The 14,141-nt window shown below is 42.6% G+C and overlaps 1 protein-coding gene across 2 annotated transcripts in view; it reads right to left on the bottom strand.

The window, feature by feature from the left end:
* The window catches only part of vps50 (VPS50 EARP/GARPII complex subunit), a 457,944-nt gene that overhangs the window by 423,931 nt on the left and 19,872 nt on the right, over positions 1–14,141 (bottom strand). The gene's annotated exons all lie outside the window — the stretch shown is intronic.

The raw sequence follows: 14,141 nt of genomic DNA on the forward strand, positions 1-14,141 counted from the left end.
TTGGGGCTGTTTTTCTGCAAAGGGACCAGGACGACTGATCCGTGTAAAGGAAAGAATGAATGGGGCCATGTATCATGAGATTTTGAGTGAAAACCTCCTTCCATCAGCAAGGGCATTGAAGATGAAACGTGGCTGGTAGGGGTGGGTGATATGTATCGTCTGCGATGTCATCGTGAATGTTGTTTTGATGATGTGTAATTTTGCATTATCGATTTTTTTTTAATTAAGCCGCCAAAAATCAATACAGAGCGGAGCAGACCCGGCGCCAGACACGGACTGATGGACAGGCCTTGAATTGCTTTTGGGGGGGGGGGGCACACATTTTATACGCCAAGCCAGGGCAACACAACTGTTTCTAGCAACCCAGGAGAGCAGCACAGACGTGACGAGTTAAATATTCTAAGAAACCTATAAAGCAACCAAACCAACTTTCCAAAATGTATCAAACATTGCTCAGCATATTAAAAGTTTTTTTTTTTTTTTTTTGCTCCGCTGGCCTCACAACGCACAAAGCTGATTTCGGGTATCTACCGGAAGATGTCATGATATGATCCCGTCCAGCAATAAAATGTGATTGGCTGAGACAGCTGCTCATTTACCCAGATACCATCTGAAGAAAAAATGCGATTGGTCGGTTGGTTCATTCCATGTCATTAACCCATTGGTTCCCAAGAAATATTAGTCCACGTTTATAGCAATGATCCAGAAATTATTACTAGTGTTTCTGTACTCACGGATAATAATGAATGAACCGATCAGCCGATTTCGAATAGTTTCAATACATTTTAAATTGAGCACATTTTTCTTTATTATACTGAAAAACTTTGACTTGTAGTTTACGTTTTTTTTTGAGGGGGAAAAAAAAAAAAAAAAAAAAGAAGAAGCTGTGACGGGCTCCTATCAGGCCAAGTGCTGTCACTCGCCGGCCACTTTCAGGTATCTTTTTCGGATTAGTGAGACCAGACCCTCTGAACATGAATGGGGAGATATCAATACTGGACTCTGTGAAAACTAACGGTCGCGAAGAGCATATGATTGAAATCGCCATGAAAAGTTGATTATACTTGAGTGTTAGGTTGGTTCTCATGACTCAGAAAAAGCTTTAAAATCCACTTTTCTCGTGGATTATTTTGACACTGCGCAGGCACAGTACTTCTATAACGGCAGGAGAGGGACAGCGGAGCACGAAGCTGCAAGATGATTGGAAAGCTGTTGGTTCAGATCGACATATGATTGGTTGTTGGCAGCGGAACAGGCGGGATATTTGCAGACCCGTACTGCCGTCAGAGACGGTTGATTAGAATGTTTGGTGCCGTTACGAACTGTCAATTGAATTATTCATTTTTATTAATTTAAAGTTGTTTAAGAAAATAAATATGGCTTTTCCTTAAATACTTGTGTCACTGCAATGATTCTTTTAGTCATTGTAATTATTGTAATCTTTAAGCAAGTGGTTTTTTTTAAATATCGTCAAAATATTGTTATCGTTAAAATCCTAAAAAATATCGAGATATTATTTTTTGCCCATATCGCCCACCCCTACTGTCAAGTTTCGTGAAATTCCTCCAAAAATTGTGAGAGGAGTTGATTTCAGAAGCCGAGTACCCTTTCTGGGACGGACAGACAGACATCGCCACGACATAATCCCCCTTCGGACCTTTCGGCCAGCGGGGGATAATTATCTACTAAAACATCAAGGACAGACCATTTAGTATTAGTTCATAAGCTGGTCGATGGTCACCAGACAAGTTGTAGACTGTCTGCAGAAGGTTTGTTGAACACAGAGCGTCTCAAGTGTACTACACAAACAACAACTTACCAACAAGTGAAACATTAACAAATGTTAACTCGGCTAATGATACTAGGGGCGTAAACACAAAGTGATACAACTTCGATTCACAAGAAACAATTCTATATTTGACAATTCAACTGAAGCTGCGATGATACAAGATTCACTTTGATTCATAAGGCAATGATTTGATCTTTGACGATACAACTGAACCTGGTACGGTAACGATACAATCTGTTTTTGATTCAAAAGGAAACGAGTCACTATTTGACCATACCAAAGAATCTTTGATATGATATCTTTTGATTCGTAAGGCAATGATTTTATATTTGACAATATCACAGAATCTGATATAATTTGATTCATAAAGCAATGAGATTTGATGATACCATTTAATAGCCTCTAATCAATAAGTAATCCACTCTCTTCAGAATCCACACATAACAACGACTATTTTAAGTATCCAAGTTACAGGCAAACCACCTGACTAGCCTACGAAATTATTTTGGCCTACCTTCATAATATAGCCTAGTAAACTAGACCCACCTGCCTAGCGGCCAAAAATATTTTTGCCTACGAGTGGGTCTAGCCTCGGACCATATCAACAATACACCCCGGGCATCAAATCGTGCCCGCCAATCACAACGCAAGGTTTTTGTTTGGATTCTTTGGGCGGGCTTTTGCAGGAGTGACGACAAGGTTGTGCGACGCTGGAGAAAGCACAACAGGAAAGATGGCTACGGCTAGTGAACAGCGCGCGTTTGACTCCGCTTTGGAATCAGTTTTAGAAGAATTAGACTTGGAGTTTTCGTTGAAACATGAGCAGGAAGAGGCTCTCCGCTCATTCCTTTTCAAGAAGGACGTTTTTGCTGTTTTGCCGACCGGCTATGGCAAAAGTCTGATCTACCAGCTGGCTCCGCTCGTAGCCAAAAGGATGGGGCTAAGTGAAAACCCTATGGTGGTAATTGTCTCGCCCTGTTTGTTTACCCTCCCCCACTGCTTTCTGTCGCTCTGACTACGTCACAGTCACTGTTGCGCTGATTGGTCAGAGCGTTGGCCTATACGCACAGAGACAGTTTGAAAGACAGCGGGTTGTTCCTATCCATACCCTTTGGAAATGTCTACGACCGAGACCAGACTAAATATTCACATTTAGTCTGGCTTGCCAGGCTATTCATAATAGGAATTATTCTATGAATTATTTTTTACACACAAGTTGTCTGCCCTTTTCTGATACTAATATTTTATAACCAGTTTTAATTTATAATAATTCATTTATGATTATTGCCTCAATTCATTTCAGTCCATCCATCGATCATCTATAATGCTTATTCATCAGGGTCGAGATGGAAGCTGGAGTAGGTCCCAGCTGACTTCAGATGAGAGGCGGGGTACACACTGGGCAGATCGCCCATCTATCACAGAGCGAACACAGAGATGAACAACCATTCACACACTCATTCAGTTCGATGGGCAAAGTTAGAGTAGCCAGTTGACCTAACCTACAAGTCTCTGGACTGTGGAAGGAAACTGGAGCTTGAAGGAAACCCATTCAGGGGAGAGGAGAATACGCAAACTCCACACTGAAAGACCCCCGTCAGCTACCAGATTTGAACCCAGAACCTTCTTACTGTGAGGTGACGGTACTAACCACCGTGCCGCCCTCATTTCAGTCACTCAGTGCGTTTACATGCACATCCAAATCGAGCTACTGTCGGTAATCGAGCAAAGGGTCCCAGCAGGGGTGCCAGAGAAATCCAATCCTACATGCACACAAGGGAATCGAGCTATTGTGTGAGGTACATTGTGCACCCGAGCCACAGGTGGCGCTACACGCCCCATCGTGTTGGTACACTTCCGGTTGTCGTCATGAAGAAGAGCTATTCAAGAGTATAAACAAAGTTATCAGTTCCGTGTTCACAAGAAGAACAACGACGAGGACAGCAACATCGAGATACATTTTTTATATTCAACCCCTTAAGCTGAATGAGCATGAACTCTATCTCCTCATTGCTCCAGAAGTGCACGTTTCTACTACTGTTGTCATGCCGACCGAGGCTGTTGTATTTCCCGCTTGTGGTCTCGTCACTCGTCACTTCCGGAAGGGGCAGTGCTGAAGTAAGTAGCTCGACAGGGTTTACATGCACTAAGTAGCTCGGCAAAAATCGCATAATCTAGGTCGCGTAGCTCAATTACGAGAAATCCAGTTCGGTTCGATTTCAGCCGAGCTAAGGTGTTTCCATGGCATTTAGAACTTCGATTTCACTCGAGCTACGGCAGAAATTCGATTTTCTCTATGGGCATGTAAACGCACTGACTGTCTTTGAAATCGATGCAATCATTTATACACCTAAGCGGTAGGATTGCTCAACATAAGACAGTTTGTACTGAAATTTGCAAAAATTGAAACTACAAAAAAAAAGTGTTAAATATAGTGTTCTGTATTAAACACATTAAAGTGCACATCACGGGTAAATTCAGGAGCAAGATCAATGTAATTCTCCTATTTTATATTAAACTTTGGTCAAATATCTGTCGCATTTTGCACAATTTTTTTTACCTTGCGCAATACCAGAAAATTCAGTCGAAATCAAGCCATTTGAGGCGAATTGGTCCGCCTCTGAAAAAACTTGGCATTTGGATTTCCTGGGAAACATTGATTTTCGTGACGTCGCGTGCGGGACGCCTCCTTCTGAATCCTACATCAGCGCTGGTTTATGAGAAAACTACCTGGTGGTTTTCTGCAAATTTCTTCAACGGTATCACGTAATTATTAAAATGGTTAACGGATGTATCATAGGAGGGTGCAGCAACATTACATTCTTCATCCAAAGGTGAAGTAACATTGCACTCAGGTTACAATTCCATGTTTCAATGCAAAATCGCTCGCTGCTAAACTTGGTCTACACAGGCTGTGCACTGAAACCGTGCAACCTCTCACAGCCTGCTGGCGCTTCCGCAGGTGACGTCACGAATCTGGCTCCAGACTCCCTTGGGATTTTTCCAGACGCGTTTTGTTATTTAATTTTTTTCTGCTGTAGACAGATGGCCTTGTGCAAATTTACCCTTCTGGATAAGTGTGTAAAGGGACATACTTTGAATGAATTTGATCCAGGATCTGCACTTTAACAATCGCTTGCTATAAACTAGAAGGGCACTCAGTTGAGTGCACACCTTCACCAAGCCACATCATCCGATTTGCATCAAAATCTAATTAATCGTTCATTGGCCCATGAGCCACTTTTTCTCAAAATTTCATCAAAATCAATTCACTACTTTCTGAGTTATGTTGGGAACGGACAAAAAATAATAATAATAATAATCCTGGATCCACATTCATATCTAGATTTGAATCAAAATCTAATCAGCTGTTCCTTGGCCCATGGCTCACCTTTCCTCAAAATCCCATCAAAATCCATTCACTACTTTGAGTTACATTGATAAACAGAGGCAACAACATAACCTTCAAGAAAGTTGGTGGCAGTAACAAGACTGGTCACCCTGGACATCTCCTTTTCCCTCTGGTAGAAGACTCTGGTCCAGGAAAGCCAACACAACAAGGAACATACAGGAGACAAACAGTTTTATTCCCCCTCTAGAGTCGTGGCTTATTAACCAGTGGATATCTTGTACTCTAGCATGAAATTAAATCATTGACGTACACTGCTGTGTAACGATAGTAAAAAGCTCAAACTCGTACTGTAAACATGCATCATAATGAAATACACGTGCGTCTTCAATATCCATATACTGCACATAAAATACATACGGTTTTCTTTAATGAGCAATTGACGTTGTATTAACTCCTCTTTAACATGGTTTTTAGCTTAATAGCATCCATTATCCTGGTCCATTTACTTCTGTAAGTCGTTCTGGATGAGAGCGCCTGCCAAATGCAGGCACTATAATGTCAAACGTTCTGAATATAGTTGCAAAATGTACTGACATATTTAAAAATAATATTACACGCTGGGGCGGCACGGTGGTGTAGTGGTTAGCGCTGTCGCCTCACAGCAAGAAGGTCCTGGGTTCGAGCCCCGGGGCCGGCGAGGGCCTTTCTGTGCGGAGTTTGCATGTTCTCCCCGTGTCCGCGTGGGTTTCCTCCGGGTGCTCCGGTTTCCCCCACAGTCCAAAGACATGCAGGTTAGGTTAACTGGTGACTCTAAATTGACCGTAGGTGTGAATGTGAGTGTGAATGGTTGTCTGTGTCTATGGTGGGGTTTACATTAGACCGTTTCAGCGGATCATCAGATTAACGTTTTTAAAAACAATTAGCGTGCATACAGCAACGCCAATACACGATTCCCGTGCACACAGCAACGCACACGGATACGCTAATCACATGACTAATTCGGCACGTAAGTTGAAATGTGTCAGTGTGGCTCATCGCTTCCTCCTCAGCGGCTGCGCTCCAAATCACTCCGCCCTGAACAGCGAGTGCCCTCTGGAGGGTGCACACTCCGGCCCTGCGCAGCTCACAGAGCGCGCGAGTGAAGCGCACGAGCAGTGATTCGGGACTGAGCCGCTGTGCGCGAGTCACTTACCACTTGCAAGTGGAAGGATGGCAAGCCTAAAGACAATCATAACTACACAATGGGCAGTATTTGCATCAGTATTTGCAGTATTTTCATACTTTTATACTCTTTAATGAAAGGTGATACAAGGAGGAAGTCCGCGCCGTTTTTCAGCAGTCGCGTCACATGACCAACGCCAGCGAATCAGGAAGGTGGATGTCACAGTGACATTGTCCAATGACGACGCCAGCTAGAGCTCAGCACAGGGTATCCGCGTATTCTCAATGTTTACACAACACCGGACCAGACACGATCTGGATTGAATACGTGGACCCTGGCGGATTCCCGTTTCCCGGCATTTTAATATAAACGGACAGTGCATCCGCGAAGAAAACGAGACAGATACGGTCTAATGTAAACTTGGCCTATGTGTCAGCCCTGTGATGACCTGGCGACTTGTCCAGGGTGTACCCCGCCTTTCGCCCGTAGTCAGCTGGGATAGGCTCCAGCTTGCCTGCGACCCTGTAGAACAGGATAAAGCGGCTAGAGATAATGAGATGAGATGAATATTACACGCTACAAGTAATAATAGTGTGAATTGTTCCGAGAGAGTATGATTATTCACGAGGAATTTGCAAAACACTCCGAAATAGCTGAGACACCGAGTGCACAATATAGCAAATGAGGAAGCGACTGAGACTCGGCTAATGTCTTTAACTGTTCTCTTTTGATGGCATCACCTCATTGCACCTAGCACGGCGAGTAAGGGGGTGCGTTTAGAGAAGGGGGGGTTGGGTTTAATGCTTTTATGTGCAGGAGATATGGGAGTTTGAGGAGAATGAATGAGTCATCAGTCAGAAAGAGAAAGAGAGCAATACACAGAGAAAGCAGTGATGTGTAAAACCTTCCGATGACTGACTTCTGCTCGCGTCTTCAAAATGCCTTTTCCTGCAGACGGCTATAATCTTTATAAGGCTAGTCTTATCAAGTTGTCGGTTTTGAAGAAAAGGAGGTGCGCAAGTCAAGTTTCCCCCCATCAAGAAAGGTTCACGGGGCTTCGCTCAATTTTCGTACCAAATGTAGACGCGCAAATAATAGCATGATACCTCGTAGTCAAACAACGTTGCCTTTCGATGTGAATAACTCATCTCTCTGTTCCCCATGCACAGAGCAATAAACATCTATTTGCACATAAAAGGCACCGTCACGTCTGTGAATCAATCGAAGCTGTTAAGCTCAAGTGCTATTAAATGCAGCTGATCAAAAAATTACAACCGTGTTCTGTCTTATTTAAAAGGCCAAGAAACAAGCATGTTGAGATGAGAGGCGAGGGAAAGACAAATGTGCTGTTCCCTCTCGTATCACTGCTGTTGTGCTTGTGAAGCCGGTCCTCCGTCTGTCATTCACAGCCTCGTAAACCGCGGTCACATGGACCGCTCAGTGACCGCCGTTTGGATTGGTTTATTTTGGCTGGTTTTGGCTTCTTTGTTCGCTCTGTTGCATTTTACAGATTTGTCATAGCGAATAAAAAGCCATCTTTGAAAAGTAAGTATGACATCCAGGATCGAGTTTGAATTTATTATTCATCTGTAGTAAATAATTAAGTTTTACTGCTGCATGAAGTGCTCTGCTAAATTAAACAATATTTATGAAGCCAGAAATCTTAAACCACATAACCACAGTGCCATCTACTGGCCTAAGTATGAAGAACTGGGGGGGAATAAGTTATTCAGTCTAAGGATAAGAAATCTGCTTGCAATATTACAATATTATGATTATAATATCGATATTGTAAGAAATTTGGCCACAGGACACTTTGAGATTATATAGTACCAGGTCAAGAGTTTGGACACACCTTCTAATTAATTTTTTTTTTAATGTTTATTAATTTAAAGAAAAAAAAATCACTTCATGTCTTAAAGTAAAGTAATGATGGATGTTGTTTCTCTTTACTCAGCTGAGTGGTTCTTGGCATAATATGGATTACTACAGTTAGGGCTATTTACTGTATTTTTATTATTTACTATTTCATCTCAAACACCGGGCGGCACGGTGGTGTAGTGGTTAGCGCTGTCGCCTCACAGCAAGAAGGTCCGGGTTCGAGCCCCGTGGCCGGCGAGGGCCTTTCTGTGCGGAGTTTGCATGTTCTCCCTGTGTCCGCGTGGGTTTCCTCCGGGTGCTCCGGTTTCCCCCACAGTCCAAAGACATGCAGGTTAGGTTAACTGGTGACTCTAAGGCCCTGTCCACACAGCAACAGATTCAGGTGACTCCGATACAAGTGCTTATCGTTTAGGCCTGGCGTCCACACAGCACCGGCGTTTTGGGTGCCCAAAACGCAATCTTTTTGAGAACGGGTTCCAGAGTGGAAAGATCTGGCAACGTTGCCGTTGTGAAGTCGTCTGTATGAGTAGAACGGATTTGTTTACAATGACGTCACAACCACATGACTGAGTGCTTCACGCCGGGTAGAAGTGTAACGAACTCGAGGCGAGTTGTCAACAAATCCTATAACTTGGTTCATGAAAAGCGCTTACAAAATATTTTCACTGTGAATATTTATTGTGTAATGGTGCAAAGTGAGAGAGAGAGAGAGAGAGAGAGAGAGAGAGAGAGAGAGAGAGAGACTCTGCCCTTAGGGCAGAGTCAATCCCGCCAGCAAAAATAGGGAAAAAAAGGAGCGATCTCACCTCTTCAGATGTTGGTTTAAGTCCTACAATACATTCCTCAAATAGGGCGTAGAAGAGCAAATAATTAATCCATCAACGTGTAGCATTCAATTTATTCTGGACCATTAAAGACGCCGCCTTCCGCGTAGAATCATACATCATCCTCGCCACCATATTGGATAGGTCAAAGCGGAGAATAAAGATTAGCTAGGTTTAACTGTACCAACAGGTTTGCCGTCCAAACGAGATCACATGGGATTACCTTTCACAGGTGAGACTGGAAAAATACTTTTCATTGTATTTGGTCATTATAATGCAATTTTACGAACAGATTTTCCTGACTTTGTGGCTAATATGAAGTCTCGTGCATAATAGTTTATGCGCATGCGTCCTTACTTCTTCTATTGTTCTGGTGTCTCCGAAGGGACCGTCTTACAGCGCCCCTAGAGGTGTGGCATGTGTATTGCATCGTTTTCAGCAAGCGTTGCGTTGCCATATGGACCTGATATTTTACTGATCGTTGCCCATTTGGACGCGATATATTTTTAAATAACATCTCGTTGCCGTTGTCGTGTGGATGTAGCCTAAATTGACCGTAGGTGTGAATGTGAGTGTGAATGGTTGTCTGTGTCTATGTGTCAGCCCTGTGATGACCTGGCGACTTGTCCAGGGTGTACCCCGCCTTTCACCCGTAGTCAGCTGGGATAGGCTCCAGCTTGCCTGTGACCCTGTAGAACAGGATAAAGCGGCTAGAGACAATGAGATGAGATGAGATGATGCTATATTTGACACATTTGGACAACTTCACTTCGTAAGAGCGTTTATAAGTACATAATCTTTCTGCAAACCCAAACTAATGAATTACGTTTTCTACTCTTTTAAAGCAGATTAATTCTCCTTGGCTTTTGCTCGGCCCAATGCTGGGCAACCCTCTCATAGTCCATCTCGCTGTCATCCATGCTGATGTGGATCAAATTGTCCAGCGAGTGCTTTTTGAGCCAGTTGCTGTGATCAAAATTGACGACGTTTTCGTTGTCGTGACAGTTGTGTCTGGTTTTGTGCGCCATCACTCATGCGGGTTTGTTGATGTTTAGTCAACCAATCTTTGACCGAAGCCATAATGATAATAGACGTCAAACTTTTGTGATTAAAATCAGGCGTCTTTGTCCGTTTGGTGGGGGGCGACATCGGCAGCCAATGAGATCGCTTATAATGAATCGGAAAATTCCGGGATGTCTGACGTTTTCTTTCGACATTTTTATTGGACGGTTTGAACACGTGATCTTGACAGCCAACAGATTAGCTTGTTTACATCATACCACGCGGACATATTACTTTGACAGAATCAACACAAACATTGGGGAAAAAAGACCGCTTGTTTAACACAAATATCGATCAATATGTAAATGGCTCTGTTATTTGCTCTCCTATGTACTGTATCTAGTTACTTGTGGGTAGGAAATTTAACGTATCGGTATAAATCTAAGCGTATCGGATTTTAACTAAAGCGACTAAGCGTATCGTCAAGCAGAGCAAGCGTAGCGGGCCCGATACGCTAAAACGCTTTGGGGAAAGCCATGCATATTACTATGGTTTTTATCCAAGTAGAGCTTACATCACATTCAGTTTCCACCCTATACACTCTCTTCTGTATTGTTTGTGCTGTGGAGTTTTTCATACTGTCTTGTGTAATTCTGCCAAAATCTGCAGTATTTGTTCTTGCTTTCTGACCCTAAAGGTTCAATGTTTTATATCATGTTTCATATCAAAAATCATGACCAATGAAGAAACAAAGAATAGGGCTGGGCAGTATGGCAGAAAACGCAGATCACAATTGCTGGGTTTCATGTGACGTCACATCCACCTCATTAGTTATTCAAAACTTTAGCTGGTGGTTTGACAAAGCGTTTGTACGGAGAAGGTGCATCGCTCGCATGAAAAATGCCTTACGCTTGTGTTGTTTTTAGGTTGTTTAAATCGATCAAACCGTGAAACTGATAAAGTTTCTTCAGGGTTCCCCGTGAACTAATAAAAAAGGGTGAACGAACACAGGATTTCACAAAAAGACGTCGAGAAAGGTGGCTTTTAAACCTCTGACTGAAATCGAAGGGAGCCGAGTCGAAGCGTGCTCGAGTTTGCAGTGATCACTTGGTGAAAGGTTTGTACCGTATCTCCCTCTCAGCTACGTCCTTAGTGTTTTCCAAGTACTGTTCTTGCCGTGTGTCGTTATTTTACGGTACTTTTTTAGTCACGAAGCGCTAAAGTCCCCAGCTGTTTCTTTGTTTCCTCCTCACAGAGTCCATATGCATGAAGGTCATGACAAAATTCTTCCCCAGCCGTACAGTTACAGTGCGCCGTGATCACTTCTCCGTCTTGTTTAACTAAGATCCAGGTCTTTAAAAGGGTTTCTGATGATCTTTGTGAATGATTTACCTGAGAGATAAGAGCCAACACAAGTGAGAATCAAGCCAACTGTTGTTTGTTTCACTTCACCTTGCAGCGCTTAGTTGTAAAGACGCAAACGAAAAGCTTTAAAAAAAAACAAACATACATACATACACGGGCAAAAACAATACAGGATTCATTCGGCAGCGACTTGATAGTGAGGTCCTTTACCCAGCCACATACTACAAAAAAAAAAAAGTTGTAAGCCTCCATAGTCTTCCACGCTTTCATCTGTTTTGTGGTGTAGAAGGACGTCTGCAACACCAGATAGTTCGAGATGACTGGGAACCCTAGCCTAGTAAACTAGACCCACCCGCCTAGCGGCCAAAAATAGTTGTGCCTACGAGTGGGTCTAGCCTCGCACCATATCAACAACACACCCCGGGCATCAAATCGTGCCCGCCAATCACAACGCAAGGTTTTTGTTTGGATTCTTTGGGCGGGCTTTTGCAGGAGTGACGACAAGGCTGCGCGACGCTGGAGAAAGCACAACAGGAAAGATGGCTACGGCTAGTGAACAGCGCACGTTTGACTCCGCTTTGGAATCAGTTTTAGAAGAATTAGACTTGGAGTTTTCGTTGAAACATGAGCAGGAAGAGGCTCTCCGCTCATTCCTTTTCAAGAAGGACGTTTTCGCTGTTTTGCCACCCGGCCATGGCAAAAGTCTGACCTACCAGCTGGCTCCGCTCGTAGCCAAAAGGATGGGGCTAGTTTGTGCAGTACGAAGAATTAATAAACAGCTTTGAAACATTACTTTTTGATTGTTTCTTATTTTTCCGTTATTTTAAATTTAAGGGAAATTATTTCACCAAACACCACTAAATAAAAACTCTCAAAAACAGTTTAAGCAAACCCTTGAAAAACACCTGGAAAAAAATGTGTATGTGAAAGGGGTACCAAATATAATATATACAGTTGCTGATGTGACAAAGTAACGTATTCTTAAGTATTCTATCAAATTTATATACTAGAAAACAACAAAATATCTTGGTAATTGTAAATATAATAGTCGGTACGCTAAACGGCACAAGAGTCACCATTTTTAAAAGACCGTGACGTCAGCCCTACCCACTGCACTAGGAGAGAAGCGTGTAATCATGGCGTCGGGCGCATCAAGTGAAAGCGACAGCTCTGTCGAATCATACAAAGAGATCCCGCAAGACACACTGCAAGCAGGCTATGGCTTAGAAGGGTACCAGTTTGAACCTAGGAGAGGTACTCTCGACTCCGGTGATGACGAAAGAAGAGAAGAAAGCTCGAACTCGCTTGGTGTTTTTCAGCGGAAACGAGTGAAAAGACACGTCTGGGGGATCGTTATGCTTTCCATCGGTCCTGTTATTACACCCGAAAGCAGCACACTGTGGCATTGTGTAGCCGATCACTTACAATTCATCCTACTTTCCGATTCACACGTGCTATTCCCAACCTCAATGAGCCAACACAACTGGGCACATACATACGTCATGAGTGTTACGCAGAGAAAATGAACGTGCATTCTGATTGGATAAAATTAATATCATGGCGGGCTGTTCAAACTGCGGAAATAGTTTGCTCGAGCTACTTTCAAAACACTATAACTTTCCAACCTTAGAACAAAAAACTTTTGTAAGTCTTGAATAAGGTTCGTTAATGTGTGTTTTATTGTTATATTTACTCTATATATTGCCCTCTGTTCCCCTTTAAGTATGTGGTACAGACTCCAAACTTGTGGTCATTATCTCCAAACTTCTTAATATCTAGAACCTGTTTATTAATTAATACGCATTTTGAAAAATTATTTATTTCAAGGCCTCCCCCACTGCTTTCTGTCACTCTGACTACGTCACAGTCACTGTTGCGCTGATTGGTCAGAGCGTTGGCCTATACGCACAGAGACAGTTTGAAAGACAGCGGGTTGTTCCTCCCACACCCGTCGGAAATGTCTACGACCGAGACCAGACTAAATATTCACATTTAGTCTGGCTTGCCAGGCTAGGGGAACTCGACTGAAGGGTAGTTTTCGAGATCGTATGACAAAACCTTCTTTCCCAGACTGTCGGGGTCGATTCCACTGCACATAGCAATCTTCTGAATAGATCTAAAGCCAGCAGTGGCTTCTAGATTACGAGCGTACTCTGAGAAGTTATTGCTAGTGGTTTGCACTACGGCAGCCGTTTTAGACCACCAGCTATTTCACTTCCGGTAAAACCGCTAAGAAAAGTCACGTGACTGAAACCCAGCAGTACTTGAAGACTTTTCTGTACAACACAATATACATCACATTTAGATATGTTTGCTGGGGGGAAAATAGCCTGTGGATAATGGAGTTCAAAAGGAAATATCGATACAAAAAAAAAAAGTGTTTGAAAAATGAAAGGAAATGTTTGCAATAAAGAAGTAAAATTAAAATTTGTAAAAATATATTTTTTTGCATCTTATTTCTTTATAATTTTGGAATTGTTATTAAAAAAAATTGATGTACAGTACCAGTCAAAAGTTTGTACACCCCTACTCATTTATAGGCTTTTCTTTTGACTCTTCTACATTGTTGAACAATTCTGAAGACATCAAAATTATGAACTAGCATATGGAATTATGTGGTAAATGGGGGAAAAAAATGTTAAACAAAATGTTTCATATTTTAGATTCTTGAAAGTAGCCACCGTTTCCCTTGATGACGCTTTACACACTATTGGCATTATCTTCACCAGCTTCATGAGGTAGTCACCTGGAATGCTTTTCAATTAA

The sequence above is a fragment of the Neoarius graeffei genome, chromosome 16 (genome assembly GCF_027579695.1).
Source record: "Neoarius graeffei isolate fNeoGra1 chromosome 16, fNeoGra1.pri, whole genome shotgun sequence".
Taxonomy (NCBI): domain Eukaryota; kingdom Metazoa; phylum Chordata; class Actinopteri; order Siluriformes; family Ariidae; genus Neoarius; species Neoarius graeffei.